Genomic DNA, 15,779 nt, shown 5'->3' on the forward strand with positions numbered 1-15,779 from the left:
TGACAACAAGGTGCAACCTATGTGGATTGTCCCCAGCATGTACTCTTTACGTCGGTGATGATGATCATTGATTCATGTGCACTAGATATTACTTGGAACACATTCTTCTCCAACTTTGGTACTCGTCGATTGCCGAGTTTTCTAACTTGGTCTCAAGATCTTTATTTATTTATTTTGAACATGATGGCTTTGAACTCAATTTTATGCTTTTTTGTCTTTGTTCTTCATTCATCACCATGTTGTTCATCTTTGGGCCAATTAAATGTTTGCTATTTGCGCCTTGTGTGCCTGAACTGAGTACCGGAACTACATAAATCACATGGTTTCTATTTTTTTTGTTTCGGTAGAAGTACAAAGTATTGTTTGGTTTTGATGTAACTACATGCTAATTTTCTATTTAAGATCCATGCAAGTTCACATAAGTTTCTAACTACCAACTATTTTTGGCTTTCTTCACCAACCTCTAGAAGTTGGATAGGAGGGATGTTGGTGATACATTGAGAATTTTAATCCGAGCATGGTGACTTTGTGCCCCATTCTCCCCATATGGATATACCTCGTTTTGAAAATGTTTACCATTAAGGAAAATGTAGCAAACTCTCCTAAGTCACATAAATTTATTAAAAGATAGTTGTAAAGGTTTCATCCTTTTTATTTTGGAGATGAAGAAAGCATCATTTTTTGGAAGAAAAAATACATCCAATTCAGATATCCAAAAGGTTTGTAGAAATAGCATAGGATCCAGTGCCAATGGGGCTCTAGATTTGTTGATGAAGAGGTTAGTGCTAAAAAAATGAATGTCAGTGATTCACAGTTTTTTTATGATGTCTTTGTGTTTTCCCACATGCTACAAGCTACACATCAAATGTGCTATGATAAATGTTGAGTGTGTGGTGAAGTGCTAGTGTTCATGCTCCAAGTAACTTTTTAGGTGTTGCGGGTCTCGGCTTCCATGATGAATACGTGCCATGGTTTTTCGTTGACGTATAAATGTATTGCTTAGTCTCTTTCATCATATCGGTCTTTTGGTTGCCTTGGCTAGAGCATACACTTCTACATTATATCGGAGCTAAGAGTTCTTAATTTCAAGACCCGGCTGGCGCAATTAAATTGCAACCCACTTTCGGTCCATGTTTAGACCTGATGGAGCTACACGTAAGGAGAGTGTTGACGTATAAATGTATTGCCTAGCTTTTTTCATCAGATTGGTATTTTGGTTGCATCATTTATAGCATGCACTTCTACAGTTTTTTTCTCGGCACGTGTGTTAAATGATGCGATGTTTTTTTTTCGAAAAAAGCTTTCGCCCCGTTTTATATTATAAAGCACATGCCCAAGCCAACAATCCACAGAGGTTCAAACACACACACACACACACCAAGTTCATACAGAACACATGATCCATAAGGGTTAATGCTGAGGACACAGCTCAACAAGCCCTAGTAATGCGATGTTTTTTACACGCATCCTGAGAAAATAGTGCAAAGATGTTGCAAACTATTACAAAAGGTTCCAAGCGAGGGTTCCGTTGAAAGGATCAGATGACCACAGATCATGATTTTGGGCGGCATGGCTAATTTCCCTCCGCTCCAGTCGGCTGACTTTTAAACACACGAAAATTTCACAAAAGATCGGATTGTAAAGCAGGTCTTCTTCGGGAATCTCCTGCTTAAAACTTTTTGCATAGAATAGTGCCTTTTATTTTTAGAAAAAACACACAACCTGTCGGGTTGTGGGCCGACCCGACTCGTAGCTTTGGGCATTAAGCGCCAATTGGTTCTTCCGATTTTTTTGGTTTTACATTTTTTTGGCTTTTGTTCCTGTTTTTTTTGCTAGCTTTTGTATGTCTGTCTGTTTGTTTTGTGTTATGCTTTTTTGATTTGTTTCTTTCGCTCGTTTCTTATCCTGATTCTTTTCTTTCTACTATCTTTTCAACCAGTTTTTATTTTTGTTTCTTTTTTAATTTACATTTTTTCTTTTTGAAATTAGCAAATATTTCAAGATCAATGAACATTTATAAAATCCATAATTTTTTAAAAAAAATACTAAAAATCTTGAACGCTTTTCTTATTTCGTGAACATTTTTAAGTCGACTCCATTTCTTAAATTCACGGAAATTTTACAAATATGTGGTTTTCATTTTTTTATGATTTTGAAAAAATTCATGAATATTTCTAAATCTATGAACTGTTTTATATACAATAATATTTTAAAAATTCATAAGCATTTTAAATCTATGAAGATTTTTTTACAATAATATTTTTTGTAAAGAAAGAATGGTAGCCGGTTCCCTAGAGGCATAAGAGATGTTATTTGCAATTCTTGTGAAGAGCTAGTTTTGGGGAGCTCCTATTCAGTGCTTGAGGCGGTGGAATTTGCGCTGGCACTCGCTCGCGCAATAGACAGGCCATGGATCAAGAGCGCTTTCCTGCTTTCCTGGTCACCTCACGGTGTCGCCTGATCGCTCGCCCGGTCATCTTGTCTCGATCGCTTGGTCGCTCTTGCCAGTTAAAAAATAAATAGCTACAGGTTGAGCAGAAAACCTGATTTCTGGGTTTTTATACATTGGAAATTCATACATGCAAAAAAGGTTCCTGGATTTTAAAAAGTTCAATAATTTGAAAAGGAGTACAAATTTAAAAAATGTATTCCTAATTTATAAAAATGTCACAGGTTTAAACGAGTTCATGGATTAGAAAAATGTTTGCAAAATTTAAGAAAAGATGAATTTGGAATTGTTTTACAAATTTAAGAAAAGCTCACAATATATCAGCAGTGTTCATGAATTTTAAAAAGTTCTTGAATACGAAAAATAGTTCACAATTAAAAATATATTCATATATGTAGGAAAAAACAAACAGAAACAATAAACATAAACAATCGGAAATAAAACTAAGTAAAACCGACAAAAAAAAAATCCAAAACCTAACCGGTTTTTGTAGGAATTGTTTTTGGGCCAGTTCAGGGATGCATAGATTTGCTAGAGGAGAATCTAGCCAAATATATCGTCTTGCATCCATCGAGGATGCCATCCTATCCAATCTATGTGCTTCCCCATTGGTAGTGCGCTGTTCGTAGCAGAATTTGCATGATCCAAACAAGTTGCTTCTTTCCTTGATCTCATAAAGAGCCATAGAGTGTCCACCCAGGTTCTTCATCAACTCGAGTTCCCGGACGACTCTGAGACAATCAGATGAAAGGAGTAAGTACTGAAGGCCCAGGTCCTGTGCCAAAGCAATGGTCTCTCGACATGCAAGAACCTCAAAATAAAATAAATAACTATTATTATCTCAAAAATGCTGATTAACTGTTAATTAATATACATGACAACATTCTAAGACGCCCCCTAAAAGAAAAACATTCTAAGACGCCAATGAACTCATAAAGCTGATGACCATTGCATTGATGTAGGAGCAGCGCTGCTGTTTCTCCATCTGTCAATCATGTGAATCAAGAGCAAATGACTGATGATGAGGGACGATCAAGTAGCAACTAAATTGTTCAGCGTCATCTCCATCCAGTCATTTGTTGGATATATTCTTTCAAGTTAACAGAAAACTCATGTAACTATTTAATTGTGCAATTAGTACCAATGTACCTGAGGGAAGATATAAGACTGGTGGAGTACTGAAACTCGCTTTATCCAGATGGCTTAACAATAGAAAAAATGCCACTTCTTATGTTCATTTCATCAAACAGCCTAAAAGCAACCAGTCCATCCTGGGTGAGGCTTGCCTGCTCCGATTGTTTGCTCTGCTCCTACATCGATCCAACGGTCATCCGCTTTCCACTCCCCACCTCGTTTTTCTCTATTAGAAATAAAAACTGTAAAAAAAGAACAGAAAAACGCTCCCTAATTGTTCGTTGGATAACTGACGAAAGGTTGCACACATCTTCAGAGTTCGTCAGTTAACTGCAGTGTTCATTTCTTCAGGGATCCTCACGGCAAGCCCCATTCATCCATCGTCCCGCCGTTTTGGGTTGATTGATTGGGCCGAAAATTGGTCCAATCCCGATATGGATCATCTAGATCACTGTCGTACCAATATCGACTGAAATGAACTGGTCATTACTTATAGGAGAACTCATCTTTACCGTGACACCTTTTGTCCCATTTTGTTAAGACGCTGCTGATCAGGCCACTTGTCCGATCTTCATACAACGCACTGGATCAAGCCGTCGGTGCAGGGAACAAAAGTGCACCTGAGCGTCGGATTTTGCATCGTTCTCAAGTCAAACCATGAAGCGTCGTATGATTGGAACTCAGAATTTGAAATCCGACATCTGCTCCGAGTATGCTGAGGACGAGCTTAACCATGCAGCCATCTAACAGAAGCAGTATAACATCATACTATTGTTGACCATAAAAAATAAATTAAAATAAAATATTACTCATGTTATTTCTCATAATAGGATAGAGCACTATTATAAATTAAAAGGAAGCTACAAGCCATTTGCTTCAGACCAAATACTCTCAAGTCTCAACAGTAATTAAGAGGGGAAAAAGATACTGGTGGTTTTCTGCATTAGTTGCTTCCTGGTAAGTTTCTCATCCAACAAGAGGCATATGGAAAACACTCCCGTATCTCGCCATATCTATAGTCCATCTTACCCAGGTCTCGAAATTTCAAACTATCAAAATAGCAGGCGACTGTTCTACGGGCCCCATGAAACAAAAGAATCTCTTTGTAAGGATGAAATCCAAGACAATGAAAGTATGTTGGATTTTCATTTTTTTCCCCAATCTGTAGTGCCAATGATACATTCATTGTCAGTGTCCCATTCAAAATCATCTTGCACTGTTGCTCCCCTGATGCCGTCCACTGGCTCAAGGTTGACATCATTCTTCAACACCCAGTCCCTCTGATCGTCCGATTGTAAGCTCCAGGGGCCATCGTCCAACTCGTTCCAAGCATAATTTTTGTCAGCTGGTTGAAGGTTTATGTCACTTTTCAATACCCACTCCGTCTGGCCATGCGATTCATCAAGGAACCAAACCTGAAATGTGCATAGCCCTTCGCAGAATACAGAATACACCCCATTCTTCGATTTTCCAATACGAACTTTGTGATATCCTTCTTTTCCTTTTGGAAGCTTAATTAGTTGGTACTCATCATGCAACAAGTTAATTCTGAAAAAAGAAATCAAATCGTCGTTAAACATAAATAAATTGAAAATACCTTGGTAAGGAAAATATTTTGGAACTCTAACTGTATGCCTAAGGTGTGCGTTGATATACCTGAAAACGGAATCTTGTTCGCAATGAACATAGAGCGCCCCTTTCCAATAGGCAGCACTGTAGAATGGTTCATAAGCCGATCTTACCTCTGCGATTGTTCCTGCGGAATCCCCTTGGCGAATAAATGACTTCTCCTTCCATAACCCAGTTTTTGAGGAGAAAACATGCATTATGTAAGGCGACGGCGGTCATTCCATCGCAGAGACCAACTGATCATCATGACATATATGCCTAGAGAGATGCCCCGTTGGAAGATTGAATGGAATCAAAGGGACTGAAAACACCTCATAGTGTGGCGACACGGTGGGATCGTACACAAGATAACGATAATCAAAGCATTTGTGGCAATCTGTGGCTGTGCAGGAGCGCGGCGGCGGGGGGAACCGCACCCACTGTCGGGTGGCAGGATTGACAACATGATCCGAATCCGCCAGCAGGAGAAGGCCGTTGCAACAATCCATGATCGGCCAATAGAGATCAGCTCTTGCGAGCGGGCAGTCCAAGTAGTCTAGCCTGGAGGTCACCTTGCGCCCCGTGGAGCGGCGGGAGAAGAGCCTCGAGGTGCTGAACATGGAGGTCTCGAAGAAGATGCCGTCCAGCGTGAGCGGGAGCAGATCCGCGCGTAGCAGGCGGTTGGCGTCGACGGTGGCATGCCACGCCCTGCACACGCAGCGGCATGAAGCGAGGCCGCGCGGTGCGAGGCGGCGGAAGACTTCCACGAGCACGTCCTGAGGCGCCGAATCCATGTCAACCATCGGTTCCTTGAGACATGGGGTCCCGGCGACCAGATCGGAGCCCGGGGAAGACGAAGGAGAACGGGGTGTCGCGGCCGGCGAGAGGCTGGGGCGGCGCCGTGGCGGTGGTAGAGGTTCTAGATCTGAGGAGTGAGGAGGTTCGGGGTACTGGTTCCAGCCTAAGAACGCACGCCGGAGGACCACATAAATGCATTTTCGTACTCGGGCTTCATGGAACACGTTTTTTTAATGCTTCAGTCCTTTAAAAAAAAACTGGATGTATACTGAATTTGTGCAAATTCTCATGACGAAATACATTGACATGCAGGCTACACGAAAAAAGACAAATTGATGATTTTGAAAATAGCGAACAGTGACATAAAAAATATATAGATGTATATACATTGACACGTTATTTTTTGTGTAGCTCATGAAACAATGTAATTTTTGTATGTAATTTTACACAAATGTAGTATACATCTATATGTTAATGTGAAAATGTTTTCAAAAATATATATTGAAACCTTGAATCATAATTTTTGAATATCTCAAAAAGGGCTCCATGTAGCCCGAGCACCAAAACGCTGCACTGCAACACAGAAAACGCAGGAGTTATCTCTCGCTTAGATCATCTACAGACGGAGCCCACATATCCTCCTCAAACGTCCGGGCAGCCTACCCAGCCACTACCACTAGTAGAAAAAGGGTCAAATGTGTGACACATTAGTCCCGGTTTGTAACAGAACCGGCACTAATGTGTTCATTAGTGCCGGTTCCAACGGCTAGGCGGTAGGAGCTCTTTAGTACCGGTTCGTGGCGAACCTTTAGCACCGGTTCGTGCCACGAACCGGTACTAATGAGAGTGGTGACAGGATGTTCTCAGAGTGGGGCCCCTCCAGCACCTTTACTAAAGGTCGTCCTATATAAACACTTCGTCCACCAGCACTCTGTTCTTCCCCCTTTCCCCTCTCCCTCTCTTCTGTTCTTCCCTTGTTCCTCTCGAGTTCATCCCAAAATTTGCCCTAAATTTGTCAAGATTTGCAGGCCCCCATCCATTCAAATGATCACAAAGTTTAGCAACTTTGTCCTTTCATCTCTCGTTGCTAGATTAGCTCTTGCATTGATTTATATAGTGATTAATTGTGGGTTTTAGTAATTTGGGAGGAATTATATGTGGTAGTATTTGATTTATATGCAAATTGAGGTTAAAATAACACTTAGTTTGCATATGTAAGTGTGGTTTACTTAGTGTCTTCTAAATCTCCGTCGTAACCACCGTCGATCGCCCGCACCGTCCCGTCGCCGGCACCACCTTGTGGTGAGCCTCTTGTTCATGAAATTTTATATAAAAAATTGATATTTGTGTGATTTGGATATATAGTTACTCGTATAATTATCTTACCCGTACGTTGTTTGTTATACATAGTGCCATGGTTTTGATATCCGTCCCCGTCGGCCCTCGCCCTTGTTATGATTCGGATGTGGTATATTATCTTTTAAAACTATTTGTTGCATTTCGTGTTTATGACAAATTATGCCCATCAAGCTGGCATGGATATTTGTATGTAGGAGGTAGTTGAACCGGAAATTTCGACCGACCCTATTGTCGAGAGGTTAAATTTAGTTGAAAGAGAAAACGAGGATTTGAAAGAAAAATTGAAAAGAATTGACGGGGAGAAGATGGAATTGGAGTTGCATGTTGCCGATGTCGTCGATGATTACAAAATTAAGATGGAGAAAATGTGCTTGAAGATTAGAAAGATTAGAAAATATGCCATTCATAGTGAGGCTTGGTATCATTATGCTGTTGGATTAATTGTTACTTTAGTTGCGATCTTGATTGCATTTGTTGTTGCATTTAAATTCTTTAGCTAGAGAGTTATTTGTTTGTTGCATTTAAGTGTTGTATGAACTTTATGTATGAACTTTATGTATTGTATTAATTTAATGTTTTCGGTGCTGTGTATTGAAGATGAGCCGACAATGGATGTAGGATGACCGATGCTCTCCCGAGTTCATTAATGGCGTGCATACTTTTCTGCTTGCGGCTGAGGCAAACAAGTGGGCGGATGGTTTTATGCCTTGTCCATGTGCTGACTGTAAGAATGGTCACAGTTACTCTACGTCAAGAACCATTCACGTCCACCTGTTTGAGTCCGGTTTCATGCCCCACTATAATGTTTGGACCAAGCATGGAGAAAGAGGGGTTATGATGGAAGACAATGAAGAAGAAGAGGACGATGACAGCTATCCTGGCCATGGGTTCCCTGAATACGATGATACAACAATGAGGGAAGAAGCTAAGCCGATAATGCGGGAAGAAGCTGAGCCGGCAATGCGGGAAGAAGCTGAGGAAGAGGCATCGGATGAGCCCGTTGATGATCTAGGTCGGGCCATTGCCGATGCAAAGAGAAACTGCGCAAGTGATTTGGAGAAGAAGAAGTTGCAGCGCATGTTAGAGGATCACAAAAAATTGTTGTACCCGAATTGCGTAGGTGACAAGAAAAAGCTGGGCACTGATGAAGCTATGTACCTAGGGTAGGGGCATGGACCTGTCCAAACTGACGTACCCAAGGACTTCTCCAGAAGAAATTATCTTTCAATTGACTTGGAGGTGTTCCACTCGAAAGACTCGAAGATACTCGACCAAGAAGCAACCACTCGACCAAGACCAAGCCACTCGACAGTCAGGAGACCTAAAGGCACTCTGCATGCTAACGGTCGGTTATTAAGTAGCTTTTATGGTCATCATAGCACTTTATTACTAGCGTACCAGTAACGCCCTGCCTTAATGTACATTGAACCCTTTGTAACGTGGGCTGACTGGGGTCCTGACGCACTCTATATAAGCCACCCCCTCCTCCGAGACAAGGGTTAGCACCCCTGTAATTCATACACGCATAATCCAGTCGACCGCCTCCGGGCTCCGAGATGTAGGGCTATTACTTCCTCCGAGAAGGGCCTGAACTCGTAAACCTTGCGTGCTTACAACTTCTCCATAGCTAAGATCTTGCCTCCCCATACTTACCCCCCTACACTACTGTCAGACTTAGAACCACGACAGTTGGCGCCCACCGTGGGGCCGGTGTTTTAGCGTTTTGTTGGAGGAGTTGGCGATCTTTTCCGACCCGAATCATCATGGTTTTTGGCGGAGTTTTGGTGGAGGGCCGCGAGATCCGTCTCGGCGCGCTCACGTTCATCGCCTACGACTCCGCTTGGCTTCAGGAGGCTCCGCTCGACGTGGACGCACTCCCTGTCCGTGGGCCAACGCACTTTAGCGCGTGCGTCCACGGCGTTCTCCTGCGGCAACCGTCGACCCCCTATCGGTCGGCTCCTGTGTTGTCCTCCCTCCCTGTTTCCCGCCGGCGCAAGTGCTCCGGTCGGTCGAGACTTCAGCGGTGGGTGAGGCACGCGATGGCACGCCAGTCGGCCACCCCTCAAGTCGCGGCGATCGAGCCCGACGAATCCCACTACGGCCTGTTCGACCTGTCGACTGGCTCCGCAGAGACCGCATCCGAGTGCGACAGCAGCGATCCGGCGGCGGAGGTTCTGATGGTCGATGGACCGCCCAGTCCTCCCGGTTTTCCCCACACCGACGGAGGCGCGGGTGGAGGCGACCCGTCGCGTCCCCATGAGGAATATCTTCCGGAGCCTCTCACGTCGCTGCAGAGAGAATAACTTCGCCGCCGGAACATGGATGCACTGCACACTCCTATCGTTGGAGAAACCCCCGAGGCTCGTGCCTTGGAAGACGCGCGCCTGGCAAACTTGGCCGAGCGCACTCGACTGGAGAACCTCCAGCGAGCACTCGACGAGCGTGCGCGACAACGGGTTCCCGAATCCAGTCGACGTCAGCTCTTCCCGCCCCCGCAGGTATATCGAACTCCGATTCAGAATTTAGCAGCTGCAGCCCGTATAGCAGAGTCGAATCAGCCTTCCCAATCGGAGGCTGGCAGAGGCTTGCTGCAGATCAGCGTTACTCCGGGCAGCAGGAGACCAGAATTCCGCTGTTTCTCAGTCGCGGAACAGGATTCACAGCAGATCCGTTGTCGCGGACACAGTCCAGTCGGCTCATAGCCCAAGATCGCCCCCGAGGCGTGAAGGACGTGGGGACCAGCGTAATCAGTATGGGAACCGTGAGCAATATGATCACTGATTCGATTGTGATGATCGACGTCGAGTGCCCACCCCTCCCTCGAGGAGCGGGTCGTGTGCGCCTCGACAACAGGATGACAGGCGCCCTCGTAGTGTTGGGCGAAGGATTCCAGTCGACTCCAGGGAGCCAGGCTTTGATGCGAGATCCATTCTCGTTCAAGGTTTGGTCGACAGGAATAGAGCTCACCGAGAAGGTCACGACAGAGATGCTCCTGCCAGCAGCAGAGCACATGTTTCGGGGCCAGAGTGCTTTAGTAGAGCCATCAGGGCCGCTATGATTCCTCCCAACTTCAGGTTGGCGACTGGAGTCAGCAAGTTCACTGGCGAGTCCAAGCCCGATACTTGGCTTGAAGACTACCGAGTGGCCGTCCAGATTGGCGGCGGCAATGATGAAGTGGCCATGAAACACCTGCCTCTCATGTTGGAGGGCTCGGCCAGAGCATGGCTGAACCAGTTAGCACCCAGCATCATTTACAGTTGGGAAGATCTCGCCCGAGTGTTTGTCACCACATTTGAAGGAACATGCAAGAGGCCGGCAGGGCTGACGGAACTGCGGTCTTGCGTGCAGAAGCCGAATGAAACCTTGAGGGATTACATTCAGAGATGGATCACGTTGCATCACACGGTAGAGAATGTGCCTGACCACCAAGCAGCCTGTGCCTTCAAAGAAGGCGTCAAGTATAGAGAACTGAATCTGAAATTCGGTAGGACCGGAGATATGTCTCTGAACCGGATGATAGAGATTGCCACCAAGTACGCTAATGGTGAAGATGAGGATCGACTCAGGAGTGGCAAACTCAAATCAGTCGCCCAAGAAACCGGAGGAAATCCCAATCGTAAACAGAAGCAGAAAGCCGAGCCGGCTGCTCCTGGGGAAACCTTAGCTGTAACCCAAGGAAAGTTTAAAGGGAAACCTAAAGGACCTTGGAACCCCAAGAAAGTTAAAGACCAGGACGGAAATGATGTGTTGGATTTGCCATGTCTCGTCCACACCAAGAAAGATGAAGAGGGTAATTTTATTTACCCGAAACATACCACTCGATAGTGTCGACTCTTGATCCAGCAGTTCCAGGGCAAGCAGCCCAAAGATAAGGAAAAGGAGTCGGACAAAATTGAGGACAAGGAAGATAGTGACGACGGATACCCTCGGGTCAATTCCACTCTGATGATTTTTGCTGATGTTGAAAGCAAAAGTTGACTGAAAGTTATCAACTGAGAGGTGAATATGGTCGCTCCGGCGACACCCAGTTATCTGAAGTGGTCTCAGACTGCCATAACATTCGACCGGTCCGATCACCCAACGCACATCGCCACCCCTGGGAGGCAAGCTTTGGTGGTCGACCCAGTTTTTGAAGGCACTCGACTGACCAAAGTCCTGATGGATGGTGGCAGTGGTTTGAACATATTATATGCTGAGACGTTAAAAGGGATGGGCATTCCGATGTCCACACTCAGTGCTAGCAACATGAGTTTCCATGGAGTCATTCCTGGGAAGAAGGCTGAATCACTCGGCCAGATTGCTCTTGATGTGGTTTTCGGTGATTCCAAGAATTACCGCAAAGAAAATTTGACATTTGAAGTTGTAGACTTCCAGAGTGCCTACCACGCTATTTTGGGTAGGCCGGCTTATGCACGCTTCATGGCCCGACCATGTTATGTGTATCTCAAATTGAAGATGCCTGGCCCCAAAGGTGTGATCACTATTACGGGCAATCGGAAGAAAGCGGAAGAATGTTTTCAGAAAGGTTCGAAGATCGCCGATGCTCAGATGGCAGTGGTGGAGTTGCAGGAATACCAGAAGACTGCAGACCCGAGTGATTTGTTGCGAGCCAAGAAGCCCGCTACAGAATCAGCTTTTCAGTCGATTGGCGATACGAAGACAGCTCACATCCACCCGACCGACCCCAGTGCTGCTCCAACTCATATCTCGACAACACTCGACTCCAAATAGGAAGAAGCGCTCATCCAGTTCCTCCGTGAGAACTGGGACATTTTCGCATGGAAGCCTTCTGACATGCCGGGTGTTCCCAGGGAGCTGGCTGAGCACCGCCTAAGAGTCGACTCAAAAGTAAAACCTATCAAGGAACATCTCTGACGGTCCGCCGTCCAGAAGAGAAAGGCCATTGGCAAGGAGGTGGCTCGGCTCTTAGCAGCGGAGTTCATCCGAGAAATCTACCACTCCGAGTGGCTCGCCAACGTTGTTATGGTCCCCAAGAAGGACAAGTCACTTCGCATGTGCATTGACTTTAAACATATCAATCGGGCCTGCCCGAAAGATCATTTTCCTCTCCCCCGCATCGATCAGATAGTCGACTCGACTGCGGGATGTGAGCGACTGTCTTTTTTAGACGCCTATTCCGGGTACCATCAAATCCGTCTGTATGGACCTGACAAGATCAAAACAGCCTTCATCACTCCATTCGGGTGCTTCTGTTATGTTACCATGCCGTTCGGCCTCAAGAATGCCGGAGCCACATTCATGAGGATGATTCAGAAGTGTTTGCTCACCCAAATCAGTTGGAATGTGGAGGTGTACATGGATGATATTGTGGTCAAGTCACGGAAGGGTTCCGACCTGCTGACTGACCTTGCTGAAACCTTTGCCAACCTCAGGAGGTATGATATCAAGCTTAATCCATCAAAGTGCACATTCGGAGTTCCTGGCGGAAAATTACTTAGTTTTCTCGTTTCCGAACGGGGAATCGACGCCAATCCAGAAAAAGTCGGTACTATACTCCGAGTGAAAAGTCCTGTGCGAGTGCACGACGTCCAGAAGCTTACTGGTTGCTTGGCCGCCCTAAGTCGATTCATATCTCGTCTCGGTGAAAAGGCATTGCCTCTTTATCGATTGATGAAGAAGTCTGACAAGTTCGAGTGGACTCCTGAAGCTGATGCAGCGTTTGCAGAGTTCAAAGCTCTGCTCTCCACCCAGCCGGTGCTTGCTGCCCCAATCAGCAAGGAGCCTTTGCTGCTTTACATTGCAGCCACAGGACAAGTTGTCAGTACGGTACTTACGGTCGAGAGGGAAGAAGAAGGAAAAACCTTCAAAGTTCAGCGCCCAGTATATTATATTTCTGAAGTCTTGACCCCATCGAAGCAAAGATATCCTCATTATCAGAAGCTTGTATATGGGATTTATATGACCACAAAGAAAGTTGCTCACTACTTCTCTGATTATTCCATTACAGTCGTCAGCGACGCTCCATTGTCAGAGATCCTGCATAATAGGGATGCAACTGGTCGAGTGGCAAAATGGGCGATTGAACTCCTTCCTCTAGATATCAAGTTTGAGGCAAAGAAAGCTATCAAGTCCCAGGCAATCACATATTTCGTCGCCGAGTGGATTGAACAGCAACTGCCGACTCAGGTTCACTCGGAGCATTGGACCATGTTCTTCGACGGCTCCAAGATGCTGAATGGTTCCGGTGCCGGAATGGTGTTGGTCTCCCCCAGAGGAGATAAACTCAGATATGTTCTTCAAATCCACTTTGATTCCTCCAATAACGAGGCAGAATACGAAGCACTTTTATATGGGTTGCGCATGGCCATTTCACTCGGTGTCCATCGCCTCATGGTCTATGGCGACTCAGATTTGGTGGTTAATCAGGTGATGAAGGAATGGGACGTCAGAAGCCCAGCCATGACTGGTTATTGCAATGTAGTGAGAAAGCTGGAGAAGAAATTCGACGGGTTAGAGCTTCATCATATACCCCGACTGAAAAATCAAGCAGCTGATGATCTGGCAAAAATAGGTTCCAAAAGAGAAGCCATTCCCAGCAATGTGTTTTTGGAACACATCCACACACCATCAGTTCAGGAGGATCCCTTCACTGAAGAGGCCCCGCAGCCAAAAAGTGCCACGGATCCGACTGAAGTTGAAATTCCAGCTATGGTCGACCTGATCATGGAAGTCTTGGTCATCACTCCCGTCTGGACAGTACCGTACATCGCGTACATCCTAAGGAAAGAACTCCCAGAGGACGAAGAAGAGGCTCGACAGATCGTCCGTCGATCCAAGGCCTTTACAGTCATAAAGGGACAGTTATATAGAGAAAGCGTGACTGGGGTCAGCCAGAAGTGTATTACACCAGAAGAAGGTCAGATGATCCTTGAGGATATCCACTCGGGGACCTGTGGTCATCATGCGTCCTCTCGGACCATTGTGGCTAAAGCATACCGAGCAGGATTCTACTGGCCAAGAGCCAATGAAATGGCAAAAGAGATAGTCGACAAATGTGAAGGATGTCAGTATTACTCCAATATGTCGCACAAGCCCGCGTTAGCCCTGAAAACCATTCCACTCGTCTGGCCCTTCGCTGTATGGGGGCTGGACATGGTTGGACCACTGAGAACGGGTAGGAGCGGCTTCACTCATGTACTGGTAGCAGTCGACAAGTTCACCAAATGGATTGAAGCCAAGCCTATCAAGAATCTTGATGATTGCACTGCTATCAGTTTCATCAGAGAGTTGATATTCAGATATGGAGTTCCGCACAACATCATCATTGACAATGGGTCAAAGTTCGATTCCGACAAATTCAGGGCCTTTTGCGCCTCTCAGGGCACTCGGGTCGACTATGCTTCGGTCGCTCACCCCCAGTCGAATGGGCAAGCAGAAAGGGCAAATGGCCTAATTCTCAAAGGACTGAAACCCCGATTGATGCGCGATCTCAAGCACGCAGCAGGTGCATGGGTCGACGAGCTTCCATCAGTCCTTTGGGGATTGAGGACAACCCCGAACCGATCGATCGGAAGAACCCCATTCTTTCTGGTCTACGGAGCCGAGGCAGTCTTGCCGAGTGACCTGCTTCACAACGCTCCCCGAGTCAAGCTCTACTCTGAAGATGAAGCAGAACAAGCCCGGCAGGACGCAGTCAACCTCCTAGAAGAAGAAAGAGAAATGGCCATGATCCGATCGACCATCTATCAGCAAGACTTGCGTCGATTCCATGCTAGAAACGTGAAGAGTCGAGCCTTCCAAGAAGGAGACTTAGTCCTCCGAGTGGATCAGCAGAAACCACACAAACTCGCTCCTACTTGGGAAGGCCCCTTCATAGTCACCAGAGTCCTCCACAATGGAGCATACCACCTCTACAATGTCGATCACCAGATTGATGAGCCGCGAGCCTGGAATGCGGAGCTCCTCCGCCCCTTTTATACTTGAATTCTCACTCGGATGAGATGTAATAAGAAAAAACTCCTGTAGTTTATTTATCAAAGACAAGAGCGTTATAATTTTCCCAGTGATTATTATTGTTTTTTTTTTGCATGAGAAATCCCCCAGTGGGTGGCTTAGTTGCGAATTCGCTTCGCCTAAGTTGGTAAAAATATTTTCCTACCAAGTGGCGAGTCAGCCTCCCACTCGGGGGCTTAGCTGCGAATCCATTTCGCCTAAGTATTTAAAAAATCCTACCGAGTGGAGAGCAACCCTCCCACTCAGGGGCTTAGCTGCAGTCCAGTACTCGCCTAAGATTCTCTCACTTGGAGACTTAGCTGCAGTCCGGCACTCGCCTAAGTTTGAAAAAATCCTACCGAGTGGAGAGAAATCCTCCCACTCGGGGGCTTAGCTGCAGTCCATTACTCGCCTAAGTTCTCTCACTTGGAGACTTAGCTGTAGTCCGGCACTCGCCTAAGTTAGAAAAAATCCTACC

Source organism: Triticum dicoccoides, chromosome 7A (genome assembly GCF_002162155.2).
Source record: "Triticum dicoccoides isolate Atlit2015 ecotype Zavitan chromosome 7A, WEW_v2.0, whole genome shotgun sequence".
Lineage (NCBI taxonomy): Eukaryota > Viridiplantae > Streptophyta > Magnoliopsida > Poales > Poaceae > Triticum > Triticum dicoccoides.